At 35.5% G+C, this 11,201-nt stretch overlaps 1 protein-coding gene across 4 annotated transcripts in view; it reads right to left on the bottom strand.

The window, feature by feature from the left end:
• Positions 1-11,201, bottom strand: part of Ube3a (ubiquitin protein ligase E3A) — a 90,125-nt gene that overhangs the window by 39,806 nt on the left and 39,118 nt on the right. The gene's annotated exons all lie outside the window — the stretch shown is intronic.

Here is an 11,201-nt window from a genome sequence, read left to right as displayed (position 1 = left end):
ACTTGGTGATAGGAGAACCTATTACTACAAATTATCTTCTCACCTCTACACAAATGCCACAGCCTATACCAAGCCACACATATCCACAGAATATAAATAAATTTAAATAAACTTTAAAATGTATCATATGAGTTAGAGATTTCACTTATGTGGAAAAGTGGTCACTTAAGGAAGACATTATTTCCCTATATCTAGGGAAAATCAGCATGCCTAGTAACGGTGATCTGCTTGAATAAACTGAAAGAATTCACCAAATTAAATAATTACCAACAGCCTTCCTGTTATATCCCTAACAAAACTAGTGATCAAATTATAAATGTAGGATAAACCTGTTTGTTTAAAAATATAAAATAATTTTCTAAATGACATGACTAAGTTAAATATTCCATGCTTTTTATCCTAGCTACTTTTTTCTGTAAGTATGTACTTACAAAATAAAAATTACTAAATATCAATGAGGAAGAAGCAGTTTCAAAACTGCATCTACATGATTTGAAGGGGCCCAAAGTTCATTTTTGCATCCAAGATTTTTAAGTATTAATTTTGAAGTTCAAAATACTAACATACTATTTTTCTTAAGAATACTAGGTTTTGTCTACAAAGAAGCCCAAAAGAACTCCCCCCCACCCTGTGTGTGTGTGTGTGTGTGTGTGTGTGTGTGTGTGTGTGTGTGTGTGATTCTTCTCTTTGAGGTGAATAAAGAACTGTGAATAGTGGCAGGAGAAATCAGAAAATCTAGGAGTCATCTCCCATGTAGTTAGTTGGGTGATCTTCAGGAACTAATTGTCTAGGCCTCAATTTTAACATCTTGAGTTCTTTAACTTGTCTAGGACTCAACATCCAATAATAAACACAGAACATTGCCTGGTACTCTGATTATCATGTAAAACTTGACCTTGAAGATTATCTTCAGTCTACAGCCATTAAGAGACAGAACTGAAAAAGTAAAATCTTATAATCAAAACCTTATGCCTAGGACTAAAAGAGGAGTCACCAAGACTTCCACCATCAGAATCTAATTTATATCCATGCACTGTTTTACAGATGGTAATTTCAGAACAATATGTAATTGGAACACAAAACCTACCACACAAAAAAAATCTAATCTGAACTCCATAATCATGTGTACTGCCTGGGTACAGTACAGAAAGTTCCTGAATAAATAATATCAATCTATTATAGAATGAATGCTCCAATAATGAAATGTTAAAATAATTAATGGAGTATTATATTTCATTAAAAACAAGAAAATATTATATACTATATTCTGGGCCCTATTGTAAATATCAGATGCTATTGCAATTGCTTTAATTGCTATGACTTGCACAAGTATATGATTCGGCCAAGAGAAATCCCACTCCACTAAAGATCAGAGGAATGACACAGGAAGCCACACATTTAATAAAGGGTTAAAATTCAGGCTTGATTCCAAAATTTGAACTTTTAGATTGCAGAGTAACTGTTTGAAAATGACCTGCTTCTCTGCACCCAGCTATAAATAGCAGCTCCACTAATAGTAAAAATAAAAATTAAATTAAATAAAATTCATGCTAGACCCTCCAAGACACTGGCAGAATCAACCATATTAAGCACTATTCTTTTCTCCTCGTGATAAATTACCTGAATGCCAATTTCAGGGCACATATATATATATGCCTGTTATACACACACACACACACACACACACACACACACACACACACACGTAAACAGTCTCAAATTGCAAAACATGTTTTTGATAAACTTCCTGTACAATATTAATCTATACACAGCAGAAGTCACTAAATTATAACTATTGTGCCAAATCGAGACATCTACCTATTTTTTTCACTGTTCAAATTCAGAATATTTTGTATTTTGCGGGGGTTGGGGAAGAAATTCAAGACAGGGTTTCTCTGTGTAACAGATTCCTGGCTGTCCTGGAACTCACTCTATAGACCAGGCTAGCCTTGAACAAAAGAGGTCCACCTGCTTCTAACTCTGAGTGCTGAGACTAAAGGTATGCACCACCACACTTGGCTTAGAATATTTTCCATTCTTAAATCATTCAAAAAATAAAAAAACAGTATTCTGTTCTCATGTGTGAAAATTGCATGAAATTTAAATTTCTACTTCCATATTTTCTAACAGTAAATTTCAAGTACTTATATATTTTCTGCATGCCTTATCACTTGGATCTAACAAAAAATAAAAGATGTGTCAACTTAGAATCTATTCCCTGTGCACTCCAGTGAAACTTTCATCTAATCATCTGGCCTCCTAACTTTCTCTTTCCCCTCAGCAGATGAATGGAATAAAATTCTTTTCTCCGTATTTCAAAAAAAGGAAATAAAAAAAAAAAAAAGAAAAGGACATAGAAGGAAAAAAAGAAGGTGAAGAAGTCAGGAAATGAAGGGAAGCCTTTTCCTGACGTTTATAATCAAAACTCTGCCAAGAGGACCTACCAATTACTTTTAGCTTCGTCACATTATACTGACTTTTCTTGCAAATCAAAGTACAGTATATTCATTCCTTAAATAAAAATATGCCATTCTTACCTAACCCAAAATAAGGATAAAGTGAATCCTACCAGTGAGAGTGCTCATTTAAAATAAACAATACTTTCAACTTATTTATAACCATCTAAAAAAGCAACTGGCCGTTAAAAAGGTTTCCACAAGTGACAGTAAAAAAAATAACAATAATTTTCAATGTTTTCAGTAGCACTAGTAATATTACTTGCTGGCTCCTATTAATTCCAGTTAATTTCTGGAACAGTTGGATATTTAGCAAAAGAAAAAAATCAAAATAAAAATTACAAGTTATAAGATAATCGTAACTATACATAATAACTCATCATCAAAGAGATTATATACTACAAGAATAAAGAATTCTTACGTAAGTTGTTAGGCATAGGAATCAAAAACACTGAATAGCAGCCAAGAAAACAAGAGACAAAAGCTGAAAGATGAAAGATAAGAATGTGACTTAAGCAGATGACTTTTCGTTGTTGTTGTTGTTTGAGAAAGCGTTTCTCCATAGCTGGAACTCACTATGTTAGACCAGGCTGGCTTCGAACTCACAGAGATACATCTGTTTCTGCTTCCCAAGTGCTAGGATGAGAAGTGTGAGCCACCACTGCCCAGCAAGCAAATGACTTTTATTAAAGATAAGTAGAATAAAAACATGAAGATTTGCCGGGCGGTGACAGCGCACGCCTTTAATCCCAGCACTTAGGGAGACAGGAGAAGTCGAATCTCTGTGAGTTCGAGGCCAGCCTGGTCTCCAAAGCGAATTCCAGGAAAGATGCAAAGCTACACAGAGAAACCCTGTCTCAAAAAACAAAAACAAACAAAAAACAAAACAAAACAAAACAAAAAAAACCATGAAGATTTAATTAGATAGGTAAGAAACACAAATGGTCCAAGACTTGATTAACATGTGCATAAACTAGTAAGCACTGCTTAGTATCTTTCACAGGCGAATGGAATGTCCCTTTACTTTTAGGATGTACCTCTATAAAATCTCTATTCCTATAAAATGTGGTGGCATATGCTTATGATAGTAGCCACATTAGAGAAATATATAGATGTAAAAAACAATCTGAACATTATATTTAGTTTAAATCATAAATCTCCATGTTATTAATAGATAGTTCAGTATCAAAAAATTAGTCAATTTCATGTATTGTATTAACAGAATAAGAATTTAAAAAAAAGATAAACTGAGGGTAGAGAGAAGGCTCAAAGGCAGAGGCAGGCAGATATTTGTAAGTTCAAGACCAGCCTGGCTTACAGAGTTTGAAGATAGCCAAGGCTACACACAGAGAAACTTTATCTCAAAAAATAAAAATAAAAATAAATAAAAACCACTATCTGGTCTTCCAGAGGAAAAGAGTTTACTTCTCACCATGCATATCAGGTGGCTCACAAAACTGCCTGTTACTCCAGTTTCAGTATCCAATGCCCTGTTTTAGCCTGCCACAGGCACGCGTGCATGTGCACACACACACACACACACACACACACACACACACACACACACACACACAGAGCATACATACTCACACACATATATACACACATATATGCACACATACGTATACACATCTTATTAAATCTAAATACAATCAAAATCCATGCATAAAACACATTTGACAAAGCAGAATACATGCTTATGCTAAAAACATAATAGTAAAGGGAAACCATGTGAAGAAGTCAACAGGCTTTCAGACTACAGTTTGAGAATACAAATAACTACTCCCAGGGATGGAGAGATAGCTCAGTAGTTAAGAACACAGATTGTTCTTCCAGAGGATCAGGATTTGATTCTCAAAACCAACAAACTACAGCACAAATAACTGTAACTTCCAGGGAAATCCAATACTCATGGTCCCCATGAGCCCCAAGGCATGCTGCATGTGGTACACAGACATATATTCAGGAAACACACACACACACACACACACACACACACACACACACACACACACAATTTTAAAAAAATGAATGCTATTGAGGAATATTATTTTAAGGTGTGTTACTTTTGTTAATGTTGCATTTGTTTAACTCTGTGAAGCAGTGTTACTTTGCCTGTCTAAAACAGATGATGGTCTAATAAAGAGCTGAATAGCCAATACTGAGACAGAAGAAAGAAATAAGCAGGACTGGCAGGCAGAGAGAATACAGAGAAGGAAAAATCTAAGAGAAAAAGAAAGAGCCAGAGAAGGAGGAGGATGTCGGGGCCAGCCACCTAGCTACACAGCAAGCCACAGAGTAAGAAACAAAGAAAGGGATACAAGAATAGAGAAAGATATCCCAGAGACAAAAGATAAATGGGATAATTTAAGTTAAGGAAAGCTGGATAGAAAGAAGCCAAGGTAAGGTGAGGCATTCATAATTAAGAATATGCCTCCATGTGTGATTTATTTGCGAGCTGGGTGGTGGGCCCCCAATGAAGAGTAAAAAGTAACAACAACAAATACCTATTTTCACCACTTCTAAATGACACAGTATAGTGTCCAGACATAGCAATGAGATAAGAAAAAAATAAAGTGATCTTTGGGAAGTTGGAGATACCTCTGGGGTTAAGAGCATTGGACGTTCTTCCAGAGGACCTAGGTTCAATTAATTCCCAGCACTCACATAGCAGCTCACACCTGTCTGTAACTCCAGTTCCAGGGGGTTTGACATCCTCACACAGACATACATGCAGGGAAAACACCATTGCACATGAAATAAAAATAATTTAAAAAAAAAAAAAAGACATTTGGGATAAGATAGGAGATTACACGCTGCTGAAATGTGGTAACATGAATGAAAAGAGCCCTGGTAACAAGGAGTGGATTCACTTCGTAAGAGAGAACGAACACTGAAAATCACAAAAGAGGTACTACAACAGCTGAAAAACAGCAAAGGGCTATGCTGGAAAAAAGCTGCAAGTGGTTCTAGCCAAACAACTAGGTGCTGATAAGGGCTATCTCATCCACACGGTAAGCCAGATGGCACCGATTGAAAAGACACTGTGTTTTAATCACAGGACAAGCAACAGTAATCACAAAGCTTAATTCAACTTGGAGTTCTATCATGACACTGACTTATTCTAAGTCAGCATTGGAGAGGGGAATGTAGTTTGGAACAACATTCTGGAGAACTACAGTCAGGTTTTATGAGAAGGGACCTACTGAAAACTGGAACAATCACAGGTGAGGAGAGTGGGAGCTGTTTTTTTTTTTTTTTTAACAGTCACAGCTGAGCAAGGTAGTTGTGGGGTAGAGAACTGAACAGAAAAAGATAGAGAAACTCAAGCAAAATAGACAAGGCTTAAAGGGCACTGAGTCAATGAACCAGCCTTTCTGTGGCAAGGAACATATCCCATTACAAGATATGGAGAATGAAGTGTCAACCTGTGTTCATGGGCTCCTAAGGCAACAAAACTGAGTCACTGACATGAGGTTTGCTGCCTACAGAAGTTGACAACTCAGAAGGTAAGATCCTGTGGAGAAATTGATACCCCTTTCAGTGTGTTGATTATACAGGCAGAATCTAAAAGCAGAGAGACAAGTTCTCTAGAACAAAGTACTTTGTTAGTTGGCTTCCTCATAATTAAATCATTTGGGAGACACTCCTTGGCTTGGTATTAGCCAACTAAGAGATAAAAACTGGGATGCCCCTGAAAAATAAGAGAATCTCTAGGCCATGTACTGCAAAGTGCATCCAGCAGAGGCCCAAGTATTCAAAAACACTGACAATCTCAAACAAAGGCAGTTCTCTAAGACATCTCACCTTTGACTGGTTCCAAATGAACACTGGCCTGAATAAAATAGTAAATGGGAGACACTCCAAAATCACCTGATGAGCTGCTCCATACAGTAGACTGTAATATTAGGGGATGCAGAAGAAATTACTCCAATACATTTTCTTTTACTTGTTATTTAAGACTTTTTTTTGTTTTCTTTTGACTACCCTTTACTATGATTTAGATTATTTTGTAAAGACCAGTGTGCTCTCTTCTTATTCTATTTATTTAATGTTGTTTGCTTTCTTTACTTATTTAACATATGTTCCTTTCTTCTGTTCTTTTTAGTATACTATTGTCTCTTTTTCTTTTAAGCTTGCTCCCTACTTTTTCCTGCATCTTCCTTTTTTGTCATTAAGTTACTATTTCTAATTAATTTTAATTTCTTACAGTATTCTTAGTATTTTTGAATGGTCCCTGGTGCTATTAATGCTGGCATCAATCAATTTAAAGTCTACTTCTGTATCTGGTTTGATTTTATTATTTGTGTTACAGAGGTTCTTTTTCTCTTCTGAGTAGTACTAAGGATTGAAACCTCAGAGGAATGCTGATTACAAATATACATCCTTACAACTGTACAAATCACAAGGCAGAAACAAACAAAACATTAAAAGCAAGGCAACAAAACTATTTCAAAAGATCAGCATTCAGTAACTAATACAAAGATAACTCAACTGGTTGAAATGCTATTCAAAGAATTCCAAACCTCAAAGTGTCAATGACCACAGGAATGCAACACAAAGAATGGAGTACAGAAGTAACTTCAAGATCTAAACAAGAGGGCCAGCAAAATAATGGCTGAGAAATTCAGCAAAGAAATTAAGATTGGGGTGAGAAAACGATGGAAATGAAAAAGTGAATCAAATAATTAAAAATCACACTGGAGAGCATGAGCAATAGACCAAACCAAGCACAAGACAGAATAGCAGGAATTGAAGAGAAATACTCTATTCAGATACCAATTAAAAAAAATAGTAAGTAAACATATCCATGACTTTAGAACATAATCAAGAGAAACTGAAGGATACATGAAGCAGAAGGAACTGAGATACAAACGCACGGAAACCAAATCAATGAAATAACAGGAAAAAAAAATCCAAAATGCAGGGAAAGAAATGGATATCCACACAGAAAGATGTTTAGAAACTAAATTACTCATGACCAGAAAGAACTCCTCCATAGCACATTATATATCAAATGTTAACACTACAGGGGAAAAAAAAATGGTAAGCTGAAAAAGTGTTAAGAAAGAGAACTATGAAAGGAACAACAAATTTGACCAACAAATTTATCTCAATATAAATATTCTTGGCATTCCAATTAAGTCACAGATTAGTAGATTGGATTCAAAATAAGATCAAATTACTGGCTGTCCACAAGAAATGCATTTCACCAGAATACATACTAAAAGAGAAAATAAAGAGACTATGAAAAGTTAATGAAAGCCAAAAAAGAGCTAGAATAGTGACACAAACATGATTATATACTATAAAAGGAAACACCCATGAGGGAAATACAATTATAAATATGTATGGATGTACGTGTGCATGCATACACACACAGACAGACACACACACACACACACACATACACACACACATACACACACACACACACACTATACACATTGAATGGTGGTGCACCCAAGTTCATAAAACAAACATTAGTGAACAAAAAGCAACAACAAGTTAGGCCCAAATAAAATAATAATGGTAATTTTCAAAACTAATAGCTCATCTGAACAAAAAACAAGAGAAATATTTTATCTAAACTGTACCAAACATCAAATGGACTTATCTTAAGACATCTACAGAACATTTCACCTGATGCAGAATAAACCTTCTGCCAGCCAATGGAATTCTCTAAAAGACAAACCACATTTTGAAATTTAAGGTAAGTCAACAAAACCAACAACAAAATTACTTTCTTGCCCTTATCAGACCATAATGGAATAAAGTTAGAAATGCAAAAGCAACTATGTAAGCTATACAAATACATGGAGACTAAATAATACAATCTTGAAAGTCATAAGAGTCACTGAAGAAACCAGGAAGGAAAACTTTTAAAAGGAGTAAGTCAAATGAAAAGAAAACATACTAGAATACAGCAAAAATTATCCTGAGTGAGGTAACCAAGACCCAGAAAGATAAATACTCTACATATTCCCTTATAAGGGGATATTAGCTGCTATTTAAATGAATGTTAACCAAACTACAATCCATAGACCCAGAGAGGTTTGGTAAAGAAGAAGGGTCTAGCAGGAAGGCATGGATCTCCCTGGAAGGGAGAAATAGAATAGATTTCATGCTGATTGGGCACAGGTGGAGACAGGAGTGGGGTGAGTATCTGTTGTGGAGGGAGAGATCGGGTGGAGGGAGAGATCGGGTGGAGGGAGAGAGTGAAGACAGAGAAGGCTGGAATTGGGGGTGGGGATGGGGATGGGCATTTGGGGATTGGTGTGGAAATTTAGTGCAATGGAAACTTCCTGGAATCTGAAAAAAAGAAAGAAAAGAGAAAATATAGCAGGAATGGACAAATGAGGCTGCAACAGTTAAAAGGCAAGTAATCAGCAAAGTGAAGAGATAGCCCACATAATGACAGAAAATCTTGGCCCAGTATACACCTAACAGGGAATTAACATCTAGAATGTATACGAGGCAAAATTTAAACATATATACACACAAAATATCCTTCATCAAAAAAAAAAAAAAATAGATGAATGTACTGAATAAATCTCAAAAAAGGCACACAAATGGCCAATATATGTATTTAAAACTTCTTCATCAGAAAAATGCAAGCTGATATAGTAAGAGGACTCTGACCCTAGTCAGAAAGACAGTCATTTCTGGCTAGGATGTGAGGGGGAATACCCTATGTATTTCTGGTGGAAATACAAATAGGAATACATAGTAGGAAAATTTAATAAAAAGAGTCCAAAAATAAGAAATAAAAAAAATCTATCAGATAATACAGGTATAGTACTTTCAATTTAAATATCTAAAGTTATCTATTTCATAGATCAGAAAGATACATAACATATATTTACTGAGGCACTACTCACAGTAATCAAGATATAGAAAGAATAGACTAACAAAATGTGGTATGTATGTATACATAAAGGAGTTTTATCCAGCCATAAAGAACTAATTTTTTCATTTGCAGGAAAAGATAAGACAGGAGACTTAAGATAAATAAGCTATACTCAAAAAGACAATTATACTTTCATTTGAAATCTGTCCATAAAAAATTCTATCTAAACATATGCATATACATATATTTTTAACTCACATCACATGAAATGAGATGAATCACTTCTATAAAGCAAAGGGACTAATGGAATAGGGAGCAAAGCATGGTACTGGACCTCCTGTTCTGGCCCCTTTTCCTCTTTTTGAGGATTCCCCAGATTCCAGAACTGTCACTACCATCAACTCTCCAGTCTCTTCATGTAGTGTAAATATTCACATACACTAACTGCACTCTTCCAAAAGGTCTCCTCCATCCAGGTTACCCAAGCCCCATGACTGCCTGCAAGAAGCCACCAACTTCTTGTAAACAGCATTCATTCCTTGGGAATTCATCAGAACCAAGCTTGATCTCCAACAGACTCTCTAGCCACTACATGTGATGCCAGAGATCCAGAGCCCTGACATATGCCTGACTAGTACTATCCTGTTGTCCCTATCCAGCCTTGAAAAACAGGAATTATTGGAAACTTATTCCAAGCTCTAGTGCAAGCTGCTGAAGGCATTAAGATTGTAGCTAAAAAGATGAAGGACTGCAACAGGAGCTGTAGCCCCAATACAAGACTGAGGGGCTTGATATCCCAACCCTGCTATAAAAAAATAGCCCTCTTCCTCAACATTGTAAACACCTCTGATGAAAGAAAACAAGTGACCTGGGCAAAAACAAAAGAAAAATTACAACACAAAAATAAAAAGAACACAAGGAAAAAATGTTTACTCCAAAAAAATGCAAATCCCTTAATAATGGTCCTGAAGAAAAGGACCTGGGAGAAGTTCCAGACAAAGAATTCATAACTGTAACTATAGTCGAAGAAAGTAAAGACAAAGAGATGTGTAAAATCATCCCAAGAAAATAGTTTGAATTGTTGAAGAAAACACAAACAGAAATAAAGTATGTTGGAAAAGAAAACTCAATAAGCCAGTTAAAAATTTCAGTGGAATGTCTCACCAATACGATCATGCCAAAAAAAGGCAGTCAACAATGGAAGAGAAAGAAGAGAAATTGAGCCACTCAAAAAACCAAATTATATATGTAAAAGAAAGGAACACAATAAATCTTTGCAACTGCATGGAAAACCTAAACTCATAATTATGAGCACAGAAGAAAAGAAAACCACAGAAAAGGCATAAAGACGATCTTCAGTAAACTTTTAGAAGAAAATTTCCAAACTATGAGATATGCCCAAACAGGTCTAAGAAGCTTAGAGAACATGAATAGAAAAGACAAGAAAATAAATTCTCCCCAACATATTATAACTCAAAAATTTAAAACGCAGAATGAAAGGTATTGAAAGATACAAAAGTGAAGTCACTCATAAAAGTGGGCCCATCAAAATTATTATCTCTTCAACAAAAAAACTTTTAAGCAAGAAGTGCCTGGACCAGTGGTTCTCAACTTTCCTAATGCTGCATCCCTTTAATACAGATTCTCATACTGTGGTGACCCCCAACCATAAAATTATTTTTTGTTACTTCATAATTGGAATTCTACTAATGTTGTGAACCGTAACATAAATGTCTGATATGCAGACTATCTGATATCTTACCCCTGTGGCAGTCATGACCCACAGGTTGAGAATCAATGACCTGGATCCTGAATGACCATAATTGTCAACACAAAGCATTATACCAATAAAACTATCCACAAAAACAGAAATACAAATACAAACTTTTCATCAT

The sequence above is a fragment of the Onychomys torridus genome, chromosome 1 (genome assembly GCF_903995425.1).
Source record: "Onychomys torridus chromosome 1, mOncTor1.1, whole genome shotgun sequence".
Lineage (NCBI taxonomy): Eukaryota > Metazoa > Chordata > Mammalia > Rodentia > Cricetidae > Onychomys > Onychomys torridus.
This window is presented reverse-complemented; position numbering and strand designations above follow the sequence as displayed.